This window comes from Alligator mississippiensis, chromosome 4 (genome assembly GCF_030867095.1).
Source record: "Alligator mississippiensis isolate rAllMis1 chromosome 4, rAllMis1, whole genome shotgun sequence".
Lineage (NCBI taxonomy): Eukaryota > Metazoa > Chordata > Crocodylia > Alligatoridae > Alligator > Alligator mississippiensis.
Window position 1 is genome coordinate 241,434,485 of NC_081827.1, and position 20,662 is coordinate 241,455,146.

The 20,662-nt window shown below is 42.6% G+C and overlaps 1 long non-coding RNA gene across 1 annotated transcript in view; it reads right to left on the minus strand.

Moving 5' to 3' along the window:
* The window catches only part of LOC132249910 (uncharacterized), a 53,460-nt gene extending 36,073 nt beyond the window's left edge, over positions 1 to 17,387 (minus strand). The window contains exons 1-3 of the long non-coding RNA XR_009461389.1: positions 17,229 to 17,387; positions 12,178 to 12,243; positions 11,830 to 11,904 (exon numbers count right to left, since the gene is read on the minus strand). This is a non-coding gene — a long non-coding RNA (uncharacterized LOC132249910). The remainder of the gene's footprint in view (positions 1 to 11,829; positions 11,905 to 12,177; positions 12,244 to 17,228) is intronic.
* Positions 17,388 to 20,662: the final 3,275 nt, after the last annotated feature.

A 20,662-nucleotide genomic window follows, 5' to 3' on the forward strand; every position in this document is an offset into this window, starting at 1 on the left:
ACTTTAAATGGTGCCATATTAAAGAGATGCTACACTATATATGATGTAGCGTGCAGAATCCCATCCAATCTGGAGGGAACATCTGGCACTAGTTGCAGTGCCACATGAAGCAGCTTTGATCCAAAGGATGGAAGCCAAGCAAGAAAGAAGAAAGCAGCATGCTGTAAATTTGGACTCCAACTTAGACAACATATGGATCTGTGAAACTTGTAACAAGCTGGGTCACTCCTGAATTGGGCCTGTCAGCCACAAATCGATTAATCGGGCATCTGACATACCTGTTACATGTACACTATGATCCAGAGGATCGACAGTTGCTTACTACACTATTTAGACAGATAATGCATAGTAAGGGGACTTTATAGTCAAAATGAAGCAGATGCATGAGCCACTGTGTAGTAAATTGCTCATATCTAGGATAAAGTTACCCCTTGAAAAATGTGTAGTGATTTTACTGGGTAGAATGCAAGGTGTGGCTTCTCCTCTCATCAACTGCATCCCAGGGTAGTCATTTGATCATGCAGATGAGATTCTCTGCCATCTAATGGCCAGATGCTGTAATAGCACCTACTATACAGGTGTCATACATCAATTTCTTACTACGGAATAAATTTACTAGAGAATAAAACCCAGGGAAATAATTCTATACTAATAGTGTTGTGTGCCAGCAAGCACTGTCTTTAGTTTTTTGTTTTTTTTTCTGAGGCAGGCAAATACTACTTGTTCAACCTACCCAGCTTGGTGATTCTTATCAAACAGCATAACATTGCAAATCCTTTGTTGAAAAGCTGGCATGTGCTACCGTATTTACTCAAATCTAACATGAAGTTCCCCCCATTCAGCTTGGGGGAAAAGAACCCCATGTTCAATTTGAGTATGGGCCAGGCAAGCAGCTGCTGCAGCTCCAGTGAGGGCAGGTGGCTTATGTGGGAAGTAGAGGATACTGGGAGTGAGGGCAGTTTAGGGGAAGAAGGTGTATGTGAAGAGCATGAGGAAAAAAGGTACACAGTGAAGGGTAGAGCACAGAGGAAGGGGCCATTTGATGTTCGGGAGAATGCAGGGATGGGGATTATGGAACGGGGTGCAATATGGGGGAAAAGGTTGTAGGGGAGTGCAGGGGAAGGGACATGGGCAGGGGATAGTGTGGAGAAAGAGATGTGCAGAGCAGGGAGAGTGAAGGGAAAGGGATGCATGAGTAAGGGGAAGCACAAGTTAGGGGAGTGCAGAACGGTGAGGGGAGGTGCTGCAGCTCTGGCACTGACCCAAGCCCCAGCTGGAGGTTGGAACCAGAGTCACTACTACTGTGTGGCCTGGCCAGGTGCGCCGTGCCTACATGAGAAAAAGCCAAAGCAGCTGCAAAAGTATGCAGTGAGCAGTGGGCAGGAGGGAAGGCAACAGAGGGGGACAAGTTCCAAGGGGAAGACACTAGGAGGGGGAACAGGTAGCATATACCCATCATTGGTGTAGATCTTGTGAGGGAACACCTTGAGAGGATGGACATCCACAAATCAGCTGGCCCAGATGGAATGCACCCAAGAGTGCTAAAGGAACTGGCTGACATCATAGCACAACCAATGGTGAGGATATCTGAGAATTCTTGGCACTCTGGGGAGGTACCTGAACATTGGAAGAGGGCCAATGTGGTGCCTATCTTCAAGAAGGGGAGGAAGAAAGATCCAGGGAACTACAGGCCAATCAGTTTGACCTCAATCCCTGGAAAGATATTGGAAGAAACCATTAACAACAGGCTAACAGAACATTCTGAGAGAGAGCCAACATGGCTTCGTCATGGGTAGGTCTTGCCTGACCAATCTAATTTTCTTCTATGACCAGGTGACACATCACCTGGACAAAGGAGTAGAGGTTGATATCATATATTTGGACTTTTAAAAAGTCTTTGACCTGGTATCCCATGATGTCCTCATGGTTAAATTGGGGAACTGTGGCCTTGACATCCCTCCGGTCCAAAGGCTGGGGAACTGGTTCTGTTGTTGAACCCAGAGAATGATAGTTGATGGAACCAAATCAACATGGCACATGGTGACAAGTGGCAGCCCCCAAGGCTCTGTTCTTGGACCTGTACTCTTTAATGTATTTATAAATGATCTGGACTCTGGTGTCAGAAGCAGATGGGCAAAGATCGCTGATGACACCAAACTATGGGGAAGTGGCTCAAAAGATAGGTGGATCAAAAACTGATGGCATTCAGTAGAGAGAAATGCAAGGTGCTCGGGAGAAAAAACCTGCATCATACTTATAAGCTCAGCAGTGCTACTCTTGCTACCACCATAACTGAAAGAGAGTTGGGGGTCATGATTGACCACAAGATGAACTTGAGCCACCAATGCGATGCCACAACCAGCAAAGTAAACAAACCTCTGGTTTGCATCTACCGATGCACACCAAGCAAGAAGTCATCCTCCTGCTTTACTCAGTCTTGGTGAGACCACAGCTGGAATACGACATCCAATTCTGGGCTCCACAATTCAGAAAGGAATCCAGAGGAGAGCCACGCACATGATTAGAGGACAAGAGAACAGGCCTTATGAGGAGAGTCTGAGAGCCCTGGGACTCTTCAGCCTAGAAAAGCGCAGGCTCAGGGGTGACTTGGTGGCAGCCTATAAGTACATAAGGGGTGTGCATCAGAAACTGGGAGAATGACTGTTCACCAGGGCACTCCAAGGGAAGACAAGGTCCAATGGTCATAAACTCCTGGAAGACCATTTTAGGCTGGACATAAGGAAAAACTTCTTTACTGTCTGAGTCCCCATGGCCTGGAATAGACCCCCCCCCCCATAGGTGGTACAAACCTTGGATGCCTATCTTGCTGGGATCATTTGACCCTAGCTGACTTCCTCCCCTTGGGCAGGGGGCTGGACCCAATGATTGTGTGACCAGCCTTAATGTCTATGAAATCTATGAACTTTATTCTGGTAAATGCAGTATTTGCTTACTGAATTCCCTTAATCAGCGCATGCCTCTGGTCAGTAGTCCAACTCTGAAAGATTTCTGCCAACCCAAAGTGAAACATGGCTTAATAGTAGTTGCTACTAAGATCTGAAGATCCTCGAGTTGTTGGTAGTATTCTAGATTTGGGACTCAGCTTGGCCAGCATAAATATATTAGAATGAATTCTGTGCCTTAACTCTTGAGAGCCCAAGGGTGAGCAGATGGCAGGAAGAAGATGGCCTTTGTGACATTCAGATTCTATGCTGCTAGGAGGTGCTGAAGTGGCTTTTCCCACATATTAAAGCAACCCTTATAAGTTAACATACTTTATGGTAATCATCGCAAGGCTGCATTCAGACATTGCTACAGCTCAGCATCCTGAAGTCCTGGATTCTTGATTGACCTCTTCCTGTCAAGGCTCTATCCTATCAAGCTCCTTCCGCCACAATGTGAAAAGTGGGAGAAGTATAGGACCACTAACACCACACCCCTAACACCATTGGCAGGCTATTCCCCAAAGCAAAGAAACAGTAGAAGTCAGGGAAACACATGAGTGATGAAGGGCAGGAGATACTGGCAAGAGGTTACCCAGAGGACCATATATTTTTGATGATGCTATCAAATTTCAAGTGGAAAATGGAGGACAGCAAAAGAAGTTAGGGCAGTATGAAGGTCCAAAGAGATGAGAGTACATCTCAAAAGGTGGTTATGCATTTAAATCACATTTGTATTGACTAGAAATATTAAGTGAATAGAACCGCAAAGAATTTGCGTGCATAACCGTTATTCATAGGGAAGTGAAATTCAACTGTTTGCAGGACAGCAAAAATCAAATATAGCAATCAAACCTTCTGGTGGCCTCTGAACACTGGTGGACTTCATCTCATCTCTTTAAAAGCTATGGAATCAAATTTGTCTAACTGAGCTCTGTCCATTTGAAATCTCAAATTAAATGGTACCAGCACAGGACTTTAATATGACAGAAATGTTAATTATCTCTTCGATAGTACAGCAAGAAGACATAAATGAGTATTGATTTTCTCACCTGTGCTTCTTTGCATTCTGCCTGGTGCTGGTAACTGATAAGAAGAATCTATGCTTTCAGCTCTGAGAGTTTCTCTCTTCCAACATGACTTACATCACGATGCCATGTCTTCATGTTTGCAGTTACGATCTGATGAACGCTAACTGTATTAGAGCATTAATTTGTCTGGGGATGTGATGTTATTAGGAACTATGGGATATTATTATCAGATGTTCATATTTAATCTTCTACGTTATTAACTCAGCCATTATGATAAAAATTAAATAATTAATTTAGTTTTTAAAATCATTAGACCACACATGTATTTATATTCTTAAACAATCCTTCCTCCAAGGCACTGCCAACACTAGAAACAATATAATGAGAGTATTATACATACACATAGGGATCTACCTAGATGCTTAGTTGGTAAAAAGTATTCTAATTGACTTCTGTATGATGTGGGATTGGAGCATTACTGCAGCTGTGATGGTCCAGGAAATATATGAGAAACAACAACTTCTTTTGGTGATGGCTTTTTTTTTTTTTTTTTTTTTGGACAGAGTGTATAGTCAGAAAGATTCTAGACAAGGTTTTGGGTACAACGTATCCAAAGGACAAAGTTTTCAGGTCTGGAGAATAATCAAATAAGCTTCATGCCAATTATGCCATTAGAAGATTGGGCCCTAATCTTCAAATCTTTCAAACTCTGCTAATGATTTAGATAGCTTAATTTTTAGGTACTTACCTGAGAAGCTTTAAATCATTCTAGGAACTTGGACACATCTTTCTGAAAACCAGGCCTCTGAGTAATATTTAATTTTACATGGGGGGGGGGGGCGGGGGATGTGCAGTGGTGTGGTTACACCCCCCTTTCATTGCTATTCCATTTAGAGGCACTTATATCCAGGCTGTCTACTGGCTAGACATACCTTCCCCTGTGAATCCTAGGACTGGTAGATATAGAATTGGGGGAGTTATTTTGCTGGTTTTGCCTGCATTTTTCTCATCTGCTATCTCTGTGTAGAAATAAAATTTGCCTATTATGGAATGGAAGAAGTCACAGTCAGTCTGAGGTTTTGAATCTGCCCAGCACAAGGTATCTGGGTCAAAATTTCATTGCCAACATCTTCCAGCCCTACTTTCCTATGATCCTATAATACTAAGATCATACACCCTCTGCAAAGCTCTGTTTGCTACAGGCTCCTTTGGGGTAAAAAGGGAGTTTGCTGCATGAACAGCTCTTCCCCCATCCACAGCCAGCCAGGCTCAACACCTGCCTCTGGCTGCAGAGACAGCAGCAACAGTGAAAGTCCCAGCTTGCCTTTACAGGCAGCAGCTTGAAATTTAAGGTGTCCTAGGGCCATGACTCTCCACAGTTCCCTTCACTACGCTCTGTGGAGAAATGGTTGTTTCAGCCCAATGCCTTGTAGATCTCACTCAAGTTTTGTTGCTATTTACTGTTTTTCAGACTGAAAATTATTGTGAAGTCAACACTGTTTTACTGTTTGCCTTTCCTTCCTTTACTGTGCTAGGTATTTGTTCTGTGACAGTTTTGTGCAGTGTCTTATAGTTTATACACACACACACACACATATATATACACACACACACACACACACACACACACACACACACACACATATACATAAGCTTTACATAATGTATTGTGTTATATGTGTTGTATGTGATAACACTCCATATCATCTGCACCACACTTTACAAAAACTTAGAACTTCCCGTATGTGTGTGCTGGTGCACTGTGGTGCAAGTGCAGTGAATGGCTTTGAAAAAAAAATAAATAAATAAAATAAAGGACATGTCTACACGAGATGATTTTACATGTCTAATTCATTGTGTGAACACAGTACCTACAAGGAGAGCTCTAAACAAATATTCTTTCTGTTCCCCCTAAACCCAAGCTAATTGCATGCATTTCCTAAAATGAAATGTGACATTCAAATTATGTAAGTGCATAAAGGTAAAATGCTAAATGTGATGAGTCTTAATTGGGAAATCAGAATTGAGACAGCATCTATTTTCTTTTCAGTTCAGAAATGTCACAAATCACTTTTTCCCATTTACCACTCTAAATGGTATTATGATTTGCAAACAATCATATTAACCCCTATGTTCCCCCTCATTATTTCCCCATCACAGAAGAGTACAGAATGACAGAGAAAACCACAATCAGGCATCTGATAATAGTACAAGGTGAAGAATAATCCTATGGCTCCAAAATAAGAATTTTAGATAGCATATTATTACTGGAGTTGAACAAGAGCAAGATTCATGACTAATTCAATATTGTGGTACCTAACAATGAAGTATAATAGCACAGTGCTATTATGGTATCCTTCCCATCTTATATCTATCTGGTGTGGGAAGAAGCATGCATATCTATGTTGGGGGATGAATATAATTCCTTCTGAAAGGAAAGAGACTTACATGCTGTCACAACTGTGACTTTTTGCAGGCAGGAGTCGGGGTAGATTTGTACCTTATAGGCTAACTAAATCAAGAAATATATATAGCATACGCTTTTGTGAGCTCAACCTCACTTCATCAGTTGCTGAGCAAGGACAGTCATAGGGGTGCGTCACACATTGCCCTACAGTGATGTTGCTGCTGCACCATGCTTTAGTACTTCCTTTAGCATGACGCACGGTAATTTTTTAGCAGCTACTTTGCCATAACGGTGCGCTATAATGGGGGAGCATACTGCTCTGGCGAACTAGCTGCTAGTCATGTATAGACACCAGTGGATGCTACATTGCCATAGCTCATCACTACAGTGATGTAGCGTCGTGTGTAGATGTACCCTGTGAGTCCATTTAAGATCTGATAGGTAAGCCTCGTAAATCTTTTGACTTAGACTTGCAGGTTCAGGAGCACCCTCCTGCTCAAAGTTGCAGCCTGGGGCCCTGAAATTAATTCTTCCAGCAGCGTATAACCTTGGCCAACTCTTGTTCCTTCTCATCTCTGCCTCTTGGCTTAATTGATATTGGTCAGATGCACCAGTCTCCAGTCTTTCCTTCGTTTGCTTGTAGGGCTCCTAGCCTGGTGCTCCTCTTTGCTCCAGCACTCCCTCTTAACGTTCTCCTCAATTTTTAGTTGCCTCCAGCCTGCCCAGGCCTTCCATTTGACCTTTTCCTCAATACTGTGCCTGACTCCTGATTTATCATCTGGAGACATGTTTACATTGCTGCAGGGTGTTAAGTTTCCCTAGGTCTCTTGTTCACCTTTTCCTGATTTTACAGAGCCATCACAATTATCAGCAAAAGTTTAGAGATCTGTGTATTCAATAAGTTGTTGTAGTGCTTTCCAGTAGAGCTAACCTGTTTTGTATCAGCAGAGAATTATTTCTTTAAAATAATTTCTGTAATGATGGATGTGTTTGTAATAATATATAGCTTTTATTTCAGGGGAAACATAAATGCACTAATTGCCCTTTCAGTTCGTTTGAATATTTCCAAAAGCTTTAAGGAATATGCCATAACAATCCTCTGCTATTTCAAATATATCTATGTATGGTGTTCACATGCTTGTTTACGTGGAGGATACACTAAGGATTCACAGGCCAACATGTCAGGATGGCTTGTGAAATCTAGACTCTCCCCGCCAAACTGGGACATATGGTCACCCTACTGATAGGTATTGATAGGAAACTCAAAAAGACATCCTCCCACACCCTTGATTTCAATGGATCTCTCTAGGAGTTTAAAGTTGGTCTCGGTGATCTTGTTGCAGCCTGGGCTTGAGTAATCTGTTTAGCTGTTTATTACAGATAGATAGACTATGCTTTGATTTTTAAGGTGGTAGACAGATATAACACTAAATTATTTTAAAAAGTGAGGAGGGACTTCTGGTTCAGGAGCACATTTCAGCTGTCAACTACTTCATGAGAGCCCAGTGCTACCCTACTGTAAATTTAAAACTGTATTAAGTAGATTTAAAATTACAATGGTTTCAGTTCCTTATAGAATGGAAGAATAGCTAGACAAAACAGTTACAGCAGATCAGCTGTAAAATGCTTTAATTGTAAAGCTCTTTAACTGTTCATATGTCCATACCCATAGTGTACTTCAAGTGCACAGCTGCTCTGTAAGTCTTTTATGTGTTCTTTAATACTGATCTAAACTGGTGCAAAGATCTTTTACATCAGGTTCCACACTTCCATGCCTTATTAGTAGTTTAATAATACATAGCTTGAACAATGAGACCCATTGAATCAAATGTGTTCCTTTCAAGGCAATAGACTTTTTGATTGATTTACAATGGTACCAGCCTACTCTGCCTCATTTTGCAAACAAAAGCAAATACACTTACCACACAGTTGATTGCTAATATTTGTGTGCGCGATTTGGAAGCATATGTGAATTCTAAGACCCACATTTTTCCATGACACGTATTTGTCTTTCTAGGCATGCTTTTTGAAACGCAAGGTCTGCCGTTGCTCCAACAGATGGCTTATTTTAATTTACAAGGGAAGAGAAAAGAATATGAATTGTGTGAACACGACTGAACTCTTTGCTTTCTTTTGCAGTTATTTAGCACTAGGATATAATTTAGGGAACAAATGTGGGCCATGTCTTCATCTCATAAGTTCCAGAGATGAATATTCTAGCCCTAGAGACTACTTGAGACTGAGAAACACCAAAAGTAGCATGACAACAAAACTAAAGAACAACTCATCCTTTCTGGCAACTGGGTTTTTTGCCTCTAGACAAAAACCAAAACACACAACCCACTACATCATCCAGGTTCTTTATGTTGTCACTAAGCTATATACACCATGGCCATTTAGAACGTCAGTGTGTCAGTCGGGCTATAATTCAGATCTTTCTGCTATAATAGGACCAGCCTCTATCCACTGAGTTAAAGGAGACTGAGGAGCATATGTCCTGTGGGAATTACTTTCTGCATTTTCTAAAACGTGTCCTATACTGACAAGTGAAGTAGTTCAACAGATAACACAAAACAGCTTCTGTAACCGACCTTAACGAGAAATGTCCCATTTACAACTGGGTGACTCGTTAGAAAAAGTCCCTTCCGAATTCTTTTGAATTTTTCACTTCATTTGGGTCTGGTGCACACCCACCCTTTATTCACTTCTAACAAACATCTGAGCTAATTTTAGATTTGCGTGGGAAAACACAGGACTATGTCTGTTCATCATCTCTGAGCATAGGAAATATACCAAATGACAGAGGTGGCTAAGCACAGCGAAGCAATGCAGCTTGCATTCTGCCCATGGCAAAAACCATTAAAGAATATAGTAAGGCAATAAACTCAAGTGACAGAAGTGACAAATATTTTGGAAGAAACTGCTATTTGCTCACAAGTACTCTGGGATCAGAAAATTTGGGCTGAAATAGTCCAATGAAGGTTGTGGCATTTGCCAGTTGTTCTTACCCTGTTCTGGCAAGGGTTCTTCAGTTTGTTGCTTGAGCCTCATTGTTCGACAGAAACAATATAATATAATAAGAACTGTGCTCGTCTGAGTCAATGCAGTTTTCCAAAACCCAGGACAAAGCCCATGAAAGCCAGAGATAAAGCATGATCAGTTAAAGGGATCTGGCAGACATATGAGGTCATCGCGTAAATCTAACTAACCCAGTCCGACCCTTTTACAGATGTAGCGCAAAGTTATTCTTTGCCAGAGTGTTCCTTTAATACCTTTTATATATCCTACCTTCCTTTAACCAAGGGAAGACGAACAAGACTTCATGAAGTCCACCAAGAAGTTTGCTGTACAAATCTAGTTTACACAGGAAGTGCTTCAGAGCACGGTGAAGAATTACAGAGAAAACCCTGCAGTTATGGTTTCCTTTTTTGGCGGTTTGTTAGCACCTTAAAAAAGGGTTTTAGAAGCATGATAACTGTATGATAGGAGAGGGCAAAGGATTATGGTACAATATATGCATTACACCATGAATATATATTTTGGCACCACGTATACATACATATATGAACATCACATGTCAAGATGTCGCTCTAGGCTGCACCTTAGTGTAAAGGTAAACTACACCTGCCCCCTCCCCTGCTAGCCTGGATCAGGCCACCTCCCCCTGTCCTTCCTCAGTACCCCCAATCCTTGCTCACTGCTCCCCCCGCCCCTGCCCTCCTCCCCAGATTACTAGTGGCTGCCCATGTTGTCTGCCCTAGGGAAGCAGGCAGGGAAGGCTTAAACTACTTGCCCAGCCACCACCACTGCCTCTGTTCCCTGGGCCAGAGAAGCAGCAGCCCAGCAGCAGTGGTGGCTGGGCAGACGGATTAACCATTCCCTGCCTGCTCTCCTGGGACGGAGAGCACAGGCAACAGCAAGTAAGTAATGACCTGGGGGCACAGGGAGGCAGGAAACAGGCTGGGAAGCCTCAGGGGTGGAGGCAAACCAAGAGCCCTGGGGGCAGAGGGAAAGCCCAGAATGGAGGAGGGGGCAAGGGGATTACCCTTCAGTCCTTCAGGCCATTGCTGGTCTGAACTGTGATGGCTCCAAACTCGAGCTACTGCTAACAATGATCAACATTTGTGCGGTTTGCAGTTTAAATTCTAACAAGGCCCCAAGACAGATGACCGTCTGTTCAGAGTGGTTTAAGCAGGGATCTCTCAAGATTCCTTCCAGCCTGATTTTCTGTTATTTCTGTCATTCTGAGATGTCTTGGAGAGTTTTTGCTTCTAGTTCTTTACTTCTTAGTACAGAATTAGAACTACTTTGATACTCTAGTTCGAAGAGGTACCATAACTAGTGACATTCCCTGACCTTGAGAAGTGGGAATAATGCCAACTAGTATTCACCCAGACCCCAAACCAGTCTTCACCATGTATAGGACTTGATAACCTTTAAGTATAAAACCCAAAGCCTCTGCATATTAAAATCAAGAAGCCATTTGATTATTTCAGTCAGTCGGTACAACTAGCAGAAAAAAGTAGCCACGAGACACTGCAGCAGGTAGAGAGCAGTGCAGTGTAAATACAGACAAGCTACTCAATCTACCCCTATCATCTCCCACCTCTAGCCTTGTCAATACTCCTTCATTTTATGCTACATAAATTGTGATTCAGAGCATTGGCCTCTGGGGGGAAAAACGGAACAAATATCTATGATAGTCACAATCTTCTTCAACTATCTGCTCAGGAGGATGAAGTCTGATTATAAGGAGATTAAACAGATTTAGCTCGACATATTGAAACAACTGTGTGGGATCCCAAATCTTGTTATTGGCAGTGTACAAAATAGTCATATCTGACTAGAATTGCAGTTTCTGTCTCTAGTATATGACAAATATTATTCCACATTGGGTGAATCTGAAGGTTACAGAAAACTTGGACACAGGAATTCCCTAGTTTACAAGTTTATTCTCTCCAGAGTGAAGATTCAACATAACTATTTTATTTTGGGCTTAATGCATATGTAGTTCATCCTAGTTGCAGAAATACATGAACACATTAAATTAATAACACACTATGGCTTCCAGGTTGCATTCATAGTTATTCTAATTTCTATTTTATTATCTGCTGAAAAATACTGCAATAACTTTATTGCAATAATACAGCTCAAATAGGAGCTGAGAGTTCAATACTAAAAATGTTTGACTAATGCTCATTCACAGGAATGAAATATCTTGGCAGGGGTTACAGGGTGAATGTTAATGATAATACTAGAACCTCAATGCTTCCCTATAGTATTATGTTTAATGACACTATATTAGTTGAAGAATACAGCAGCATTTTAATAAGATTTTCACTTGCTCGGGGAAAGAGAGTAAATAATGATATTGGCATCTGCCATTACCAATGAATGTTGCAGATAACTTAGTTACCTAAAAGGCAAAGGAATAAAATGATGTTCATACCTGTTAATTGATGCTTACAACCACATTTTTGTTATTCGGCGGGATGCACTGTCACACCTTATTTATAGTTTAATGCTGAATGAGAAAGTGAAATTAGATTAGCTGTTTACTGTGAACGTTGCAGAATCTTAGCAGATTATGCATAAAATTGAATTTATGGAAGACACAAATTTCACTGTTTTCTTGGATGTCAGATTGAAAGGGTCTGATTCCCCATTTCCTCACACCTTGTGTGTTCAAACTTTTTTGCAAAGTTTAATTTGTTGAATGAAGACATATATTTTCCCTATTCCTATCACAATAGGGCTTTCAATAACAATGTGCTGAATAAGTATAATAAATACTGACCTGATGTAATTTTTCATTCCCATTGGAATAGATATATAAGGCACTGGAAAATCAGAATCTTGTTACCTATATAAATAAATGGGAGAAAGGCGCCTGTGAAAATTCTACAAGATCCCTAGATGTATCTTTAGGTACTTAAATACTGTGTAAGTCTGGTCTTAAATCAGTTTGAAATCACATTGAACCATTTTATTGGCTCGTATAGGGCGCAGTTCATAGCACTACTATTGAGTTCCTTAAGGAGCATCTACACACTGCCCTATGGTGACATAGTGATGTGCTACACTGCTGTATGGTGCGCTACGGTGATGTAGCGATCATGTGGATCTATACCTGATCAGCATCTATGTCGCTGTAGGAGCACGTTCCCCCATAGTAGCATGCTGCTACAGTGAAATAGCAGCAAAATCTAACCATGTGCTGCATGCACAGCGCAATAGAGGCAGTTACTGCACCATGCCTTAGTACATATGTTAGAGGCAGTTACTGTACCATGCTTTAATACCAGAAAGAAGTACTAAAGCATGGTACTGTACCAATGTTGTTGTATGGTGACATGTAGGTACACCCTTAGACTATCAGAGAAATGTTTATTGAGAAATGTTCCTATTATTTAATGTTACTGTAAGTTAATAACAAAGATGGTTCCTTCATTTTTTTTCCAAATAAATAATATTAATATGCCCATTTTTAATTTGCAAATTGTTTGTGAACTGGTTGCGATTTCTGTGAACTTATGTTTCTCAATATTTAATCCAAAATTTAGACAATGGCAGGTTCATCAGTTATTTGGAGTTGGCATTAGTGGGACTGCTCTAAACGGGGTCTGTTCTTCCCTATCAGGATGGTCCTAGAAGGTGGTGACAGCAATCATTGATGGGGTTCAGCCTCCTCTTGTCATTCTGGTTTGCAGCCTTGTGGGGCTCCTGGATCCTCTGCTATATCATAGATAATAGCAACACCAACTCCATCTGGTGAGAAGGCTGCAACCCTTTCCTTCTAATTCAGATCTGGCCACCATCATCTATATCTTCGTAACCTCAAGGCTAGACTACTGCAAAGCACTCTACATAGGGCACCCTTGAAAACCATCTGGAAGCTGCAACTAGTACTGAATGCAGCAGCCCACTTTCTGGCAGGAGTGGGCAGTCAGAAGCACATAATTCCAGTCTTTCTGCACATACACTGGTTCCCAGTAGTCTTCAGGACACAATTCAAGGTACTTATTTTGATCCATAAGGCCCTAAACAGCCTGGGCGCTACACATCTGAAAGACCACCTTCTCGCTCATGACCCACTGCAATCTTTGAGGTCCAATAAGAGCAACCTCTGACAAGTACCATCAGTACATCAAGTCTGCTTGGATAAAAAAAAACATGTGGGAAGTCATTCTTGGCAGTTGCTCTTCAGCTATGGATGTCTCTTGCAGGCTTGAGACCTACCAGAGCCCAAGCCTGGACATCTTTGGGAAGCACTGCAAGACCTTCCTATTTGGGCAGGAATTTAGTACACCAAACTAGGATGAGATTTTGTTTACTGGGTCTCTGCTTTACCTGCTTTATTTTGATACTCTAGTTGCCCTTTTAAGTTGTTCTGTTCTTTACTGTAAGCTGCCCTCAGCCTTTGTTGGGCCAAGCCCTTAGCCAAGCCAAGCCTGTAGCCTTTAGTGGTAGAAGCTTCACCACTATCAGGGTGTGAATCTGTATGTACCTAAGGAACGTGATCTAGTTTCTTATCACTAAAGGATATGACTGATGACAATGAAAAATACACAAGACGGGTGGGATTTCCATTGAGCAAATATAGCATTTATATGTACACAAAGTATTTACAGGAAGAAAAATGGGTCCCTAAATATCTCTGAAAAAAAAAAAACCCACAGAAAAGTCCACTTGTACAAAAACTTGTCAATACAGAATAATAAGATGTAAAAAAAAAAAAAAAAAAAAAAAAAAAAAAAAAAAAATAGTTATAGTTTATGTGAGCCCTTTTTCTGAAAGCCTGAAAATTTTAGTTCAGACTAATGAGAGCCATTCAGCAAGTAAATTTGTAGTGCAAACCATAGAAGATAATGTAGTTTGATGGTTGATCTAAATAGGTAAATATAAAAAGGCAACAAATACTTGTAAGAAGAAAAATGCAGATAGTATATAGAAAAGTAAAAACAGCTCATTTCACTGCAGTAAAGTGCACTTAACAGACTCTTTGGATGAGTACTGTGCCTCTTAACAAGCTACTGCTGAACCGTCATGTTTCACTGTGTTTGTGAAAAGTGCTTTGTCGAGATGCTAGTCTGTGAGAAATCATTGTTCAAAAAACATTATTTTCTCTTAAGGACTTGAAGGCTGTTTCTCATCGTTGCTAAATTATATGGTATGTACCCTGACCTGTCCAAGAATCATGGAGATGAATTGTAGCTTCCTGCCACGGCCTTGTGTAGGAACAGTATGATGTAAGAGGCTTTGTAACTGCTGTAGGTAGTTAGTTAGGGTGAAAGAACAGCAGGGTTTGAATTATGGGCTGCCCAATTTTTTTTTGTAGACCCCTGCCAAGTACCAAAGTGTAATTTGAACCCTGGAGAACAGCTTACGCAGAACTACTCTATTCTACCCCTTGGACACATACAAGAGTTACATTTAGATTGACCTAAGCAGCACTCTACCTAGTCTAGGTTTAGGCAGCTTATTTTAAGTCACCTAAACCGGGTGCAGCAAGCACTCGTTTGCACCCCTTGTGGTAGAAGTGCTCCAGAAAAGGTGGAGAATGGATAGACCTTTGAGTATGATGTTCCCAGAGGGTCCCCTGACATCATCTCTGCTTTTGCATACTGGAGGGAATGTACAGTGTCAGGTGTGCCTCTGACTTTCCTTCCCCCATGAATGGGAATTGGGGCTGAAAGGACAAGACCAACTGTCACAGTCCATTTCCTGGTTTGCACTCCCCCTTGTCTGGGCTCCTAGGAAAGATACGGTTTGGCTTACAGACATTTAAAAAAAAAAAAAAGAAGTCCCAACAGTTCCCTACTGTACTTATTCCTAGGATATCATCTGTATATGAGGCACCTGCCTCATTAATTATAGGCAGCTTATTTCTAGAAAGAAAGAGAAATCTATACTTTCTAAAGGTGAACTTGTACAATACCGATAAGTTTCTCATGTTTGTTTAACTTTATTGTTGCATTGGTATTTTAAATTGCTACTATATAAATCACAGTAAAACCCAACAGCATTGTAAGCAATATTCTGAGCACAGTAAATAGTACAGCAAATTATCCAAGGCTACCAAGAGTATGAGATATAGGTGGCAGTTTAAAGCCAAGTCAGTGACTTAGTGCTTATATAAGAAAAAAATAATTATTTCCATGAAGAAAGACACCTACACACACAGCTGCATACCCTGTGCAGCAGCAAACAGCCTTAGGCAAAATGATTATCAGAACGATCATCTAAAGTCAGTATTTCCATTCCTGAACCAAAGGGTGAACTCCTGTGAAGTTAGGAAGATTTACATCAGTGGGGCCAGATTTTACCCATAAGCTTAAGGTAATTCTAAATTTGTTTTTATCTCCTGCATCATTTACCATAACGGTACACAGTTTTTACATCTTAGTCCTTTGGGCAAGGGCCACAATCTCTTCTGAGCATGCATGTTTATGGTAACAGAGCAAACATGACCTCCTTTCCTCCTAACTCCCTAGGCACTTACATGGCATCCAATATTGAGCTACCTATGTTCCACAATAACTACTGTGTTTATCCTCCCCACACCTCTGGAAGGTAGGGGAGTACTGTTATCCCACCTTGCAGATGAGGAACTGAAGCACCATGATAACAAAGTCCATATCCACAAAGCTATTAGGTATTAACTCTTAGGTATTAGCTAATAACTAAATAGGGAACTGGATATACATGATGTGTTGAAATATAAAGTTTGTGACTGAACAAATATTCCATGTCCCAGAATAGCCCAGAGTAGATATCCCATATCGCCTACTGGTCATCCTTCATCTAACCTCACCCTACCATCTCAGTAATACTGGGGATACACAGCCTTTCTAAGAAATGTTTTAAAGATAGAAAAATGTTTCATACTGCCAGGTCACTGTGACAGGGGGGCCTCCTGGGGCCGAACTCTGTGGCCCGCCCGCCTGTCACCGTGACAGCAGGCCTACTCAGGGCCGAGCTCTTCGTGGCCCGCCCACCTGTCTCTGGGCAACCGCCCACTTATCTCTCCCGCCATGCCTTTGATGATAATTGATTCATATATTGATGTCAATTAAGCGGGAGGCTGCCCATTGTAGTGCCCCGATGCCAGGGGGCACTCTGCAGCTCCAGCCTCCCCTAATACTGCAGCTCAAGCCTCACAGATGGCATCATGATGTTACTATAATCACCGGCCCCATACTGGGCTCCAGAACTGTCCTAACAGGACCCCTCTATGATCCTTCTGATCCAGCAGCCACTCTGCCTTCATCCGGGCTACCTCGCCCCCTCGAAGCTATCTTCCCCTCTCGGGTGTGGTTCCCCCAGAACCTTCGGCCTCCGGCCCTGGCCCACCTCAAGGCCGGTCAGGACCCCAGGCCCCCGGCTCTTGGGCGTCCCTCACGGTGGGCCCCCGGCCCTTTTGACTACCGTAGTCCTGGCCCCAGCTTGGGCCAGTCGAGGGTACTCTCCCCTTTGGGCTGGGTCTCTCTAGCCGCTCACTCTGTCACTGGGCCTCACCGTGCCACTGCTCCCCATCCTCCCGGGGGCAACCGCAGCACCACGCCCATATCGCTCCCACTCTCGGGGTCCGCCCTCTCTGGGCCCCTCACAACACTGGCCCTCTAGGCCCTCCAACAAACACATGGATAACCCACCCAGTGGTGCTGGGAGCTAGGGGTTAAGGCGCCCCAACCCACCTTTCACTGGGGTGATAACTGGCCTGGCATTTCCTGGGGGCTCCCACGCCACTGAGAGCCCCACCAGGCCACCCACTCCCGGCAGGGTGCAGTTTCAGGTCATGCCCAGGACCAGAAGCCTCCTTACCAACCCCTTGCAACTCCCCCTTACCTCCAGGTCATTCACAGCAGCCCTATGGCCAGGCAATGTTGTTGCCTGACCTCCTGCAGCCAAACTGCCTGGTTTATATAAGCAGCCTAAGCCTCAAAATGGCTGCCCTAATCAGGCACCTGGAGGCTGCCAGCTCCAGGCCCTTAAAGTGGCAGAGACACCCTGTGCTCTGCCACAGTCACCATAAAAAAAATCTTTTATTTCCATGTCCTCAAGGTAACACAATCTATACGATAACAACACATGGTTATATGCCATAACGTGTCCTTTATTTTCTAGCAATTTTCCCCAAAACACCTGGAGTGATGCTCACTACATAAAATGAAAACTAATGAACGTTGTCAAAATTGCTGCATAGTTAAAATAGTCCTGAACTTCTGTCAGTCACTACTCAATGAAGTTTCAAGCAATTCAAACACACACAAGCATTACGCTTTAACAGAGTACATTGGGCATTTTTTTTAAAAAAGGTGCTAAGTCTCATTTTCAAAATGAAAGGCAGCTGAGCCCATGGGCTCGCAAACAAGTTGCAGAAAGGTAATCTAGGGTCTGAGACAAACTACTTCTCACTTAATGCAGGATAAAAGTATGCACATGGGTAATTACCACGGAGTAGGTGACACACTGTATGTTCACACCATAGCTTACTTACAATAACTAGCTCATTTGCACATATCTGAAGGTGCCTAAGACTTTCATAATAGAGTTAAAAGTCAATAGAAGTTATATGCTCTAGTGCCATGTATACCAATAATGACATTAACCTGGCCAATACATAGTTTCTCCTTAAACGTTCCTTTATATTTTCAATTAAATACTGTTCTTTTTTCTTCACATCTGTATCTAATTGTGTTATCCTACTGTGATTTTCTGCTAGGTAGTTGCTACCTCCAGTTATAATCAGGGGTCCTAGTTTTCTCTGATAGAAAATTGCAATTGCAAATTCTCTGATAAAATCCACAAATTTTCTGATAAAAATGCAAAATCTGCAATTAAAATGAAGCGCCACTCTATATACAGGTATCAATTGAATACAGCGTAAAATAAATTCTAAATACCTATACATTTTGGTATATGGTTTGGGGTATTTTTACCATGGAAAATCAGAGCTCCCCCTGCCCCTGAGCTCACAGGCCCCTCACTCCCAAACCACAGCACCTCATTCCCAAACCACAGCCCCCCCCCAACTCTTGTGGTGCCCCTCACTCCCCATCCACAACCCCTTGGCTCTGCCAGTGCCCCTCACTCTCCAACCACAATCCCTTTGGCCCTGCTGGAGTATCTCACTCTCCCACTCCCTGCAACCTCCCCCAGCACTTCTGGAGCCCCTCACTCCCCCACCCCACAGCCTCCCCAACCATGCTGGTGCCCCTCACTTGCCTCACAGCCCTACCAAGCCCTGCACCCACAAACCCCACAACCACATCCTCCCTCACACATGACACACCACACAAACACCGTACCCACCCACACCCCTCCCCACATCACCCCCCACCCATAATCCACTGCCCCCCCCAGCCCTGCTATGGGCCAGGGACCTGGGTCTAGAGTCCCCTGTCCCCCACAGCAGTGCCTGAGCTCTAGCTACAAAGTCCTGAGCCACTACCCATGGGAGGTGGCAGCTGCTGCAGCATAGCGGAGTGCAGAACCCAGCTCCCCCTCCCTGTGGGCAGTATGGCCGAAGCAGAGCCCATGGAGAGGTGGGCACAGGCTGTCTGCTGTGGGCTCAGTCAGAGAGTGGGGCCAGCTCCCCACAGCTGCACACACTCCTGGGGGTGTTGTTCTTGGATGAAAGCCTTTTTGAGATTTGTGAGGTGATGATCACAGATATTCTTCTCCCCGAACAGGAACGGTCCTCCAAAGAGATAGATCGCACTTTTGAAAGAGCTACCCAGATAGCACATGAAGAATTGCATGCAATATGAAAATAAAATCCTCATGAATCACACACCATTAGTTATGACATACCATCTTTTCCTGAAACCTATACAGAAAATCCTCAAACAATTATAATCCATACTAGAAGAAGACCCAACTCTTAAAGAGATCTTTCCAAAACCACCCATCCTAGTGTTTAAGCAAGCACAAAACCTCACCAACCTGATCACCAAAAGCAAACTTCCTATGAGCAACTGGATCCAGACCCTGCCAGTACACAAAACGTAAAACCTGTCACCTCCAGAAATGTAATACATCTCACCCAGTGCATTAAATGCCCTTATGGAAAATACATAGAAGAAACCAAACAACTGTGTACCAGAATGAACACACACCAAAAATCTATCAAAGATAACAATACCCAGTTACCTGTAGGTGTACTGTTCTCATAAGATAACCGCTCTCTCTCCAATCTCTCATTTCTAATCCTCAAAGGGAATTTACAAAACACATTTTGTTGATGAGCCTATAAACTTTACTTTACAAATCTACTGGATACAAACAATCATGAACTAAATATAGACATTGGATTCATGGCACATTATAACCTGCCTGCCATCTGATAACCCCAGGTAGCCCATTTGTATTTTACCAGCTACATTTTATCACCTTCTATCCCTCCCCCCCACCAATTACCTTTTCTCACCTATTGTCTCCCATTCCCTTGGAACCTTACTGCCAAGCATTAGCATTTTCACAGACCTGCATTTTGCATTTTACCTTCTGTTCTACCCAGGAAAGCACACAAACACCAACATACTTTCCCTATGCCTGAAGAAGAGGGCTTGTGCCCAAAAGTTTGCAAAGAATATTTTTTCAACTATTTAGTTGGTCTAATAAAGCATATTATATATGTTAGCGTGACCACATTTGGATCTTGGGAGGCACTGGACTTGCAGGTGAATAAAGGCTTTATCTGTATCTCAGCAAAAGCTGCTGGTCACAAGGCAGGATGTTATATTAAAAGTAACTTTGCAAATGCTTAGGCAAGACATTTTTGTAACAATGTCATAATGTTGTAAGTTTACCGTGTAAGGAGAACAAGATGCATCCCACCAGCTATCGTCAGGAGATAAAGCAGAAGCAAGACCTTGGAGATGATGCTGAAATCAGCAAAGAACCAGAAATAACCAGCAAGAAACAACAACTGACCGGGAGAAGTCAGGGTCAAAGTCTTAGACATGAGCTCTTATCAGAGAGGCATATAAATGAATGAAATGCATAGGCAATTCCATGTGAATGAAACAAACAGTAAACAGAGGCAGAGTTTGAGATGGGAGGAAAATGGGTGGAGTGGAAGGAAGGACAGAGGTGAAGCGAATATTAATGAGTATAAATCAAGGTGTATAAAATGTGAAAAGAACTATTGTTCACTGCTGCTCTCCTGGTTTCACAGGCTTTGTGTCCGTGAGGGAACTCGTCCAAAGCTGTCTCCATTCTAAATAAAGCTGTTGTGAGCAATGTGTGCAAGTAGCGTTTGCTCCCTGCTTGCTCTG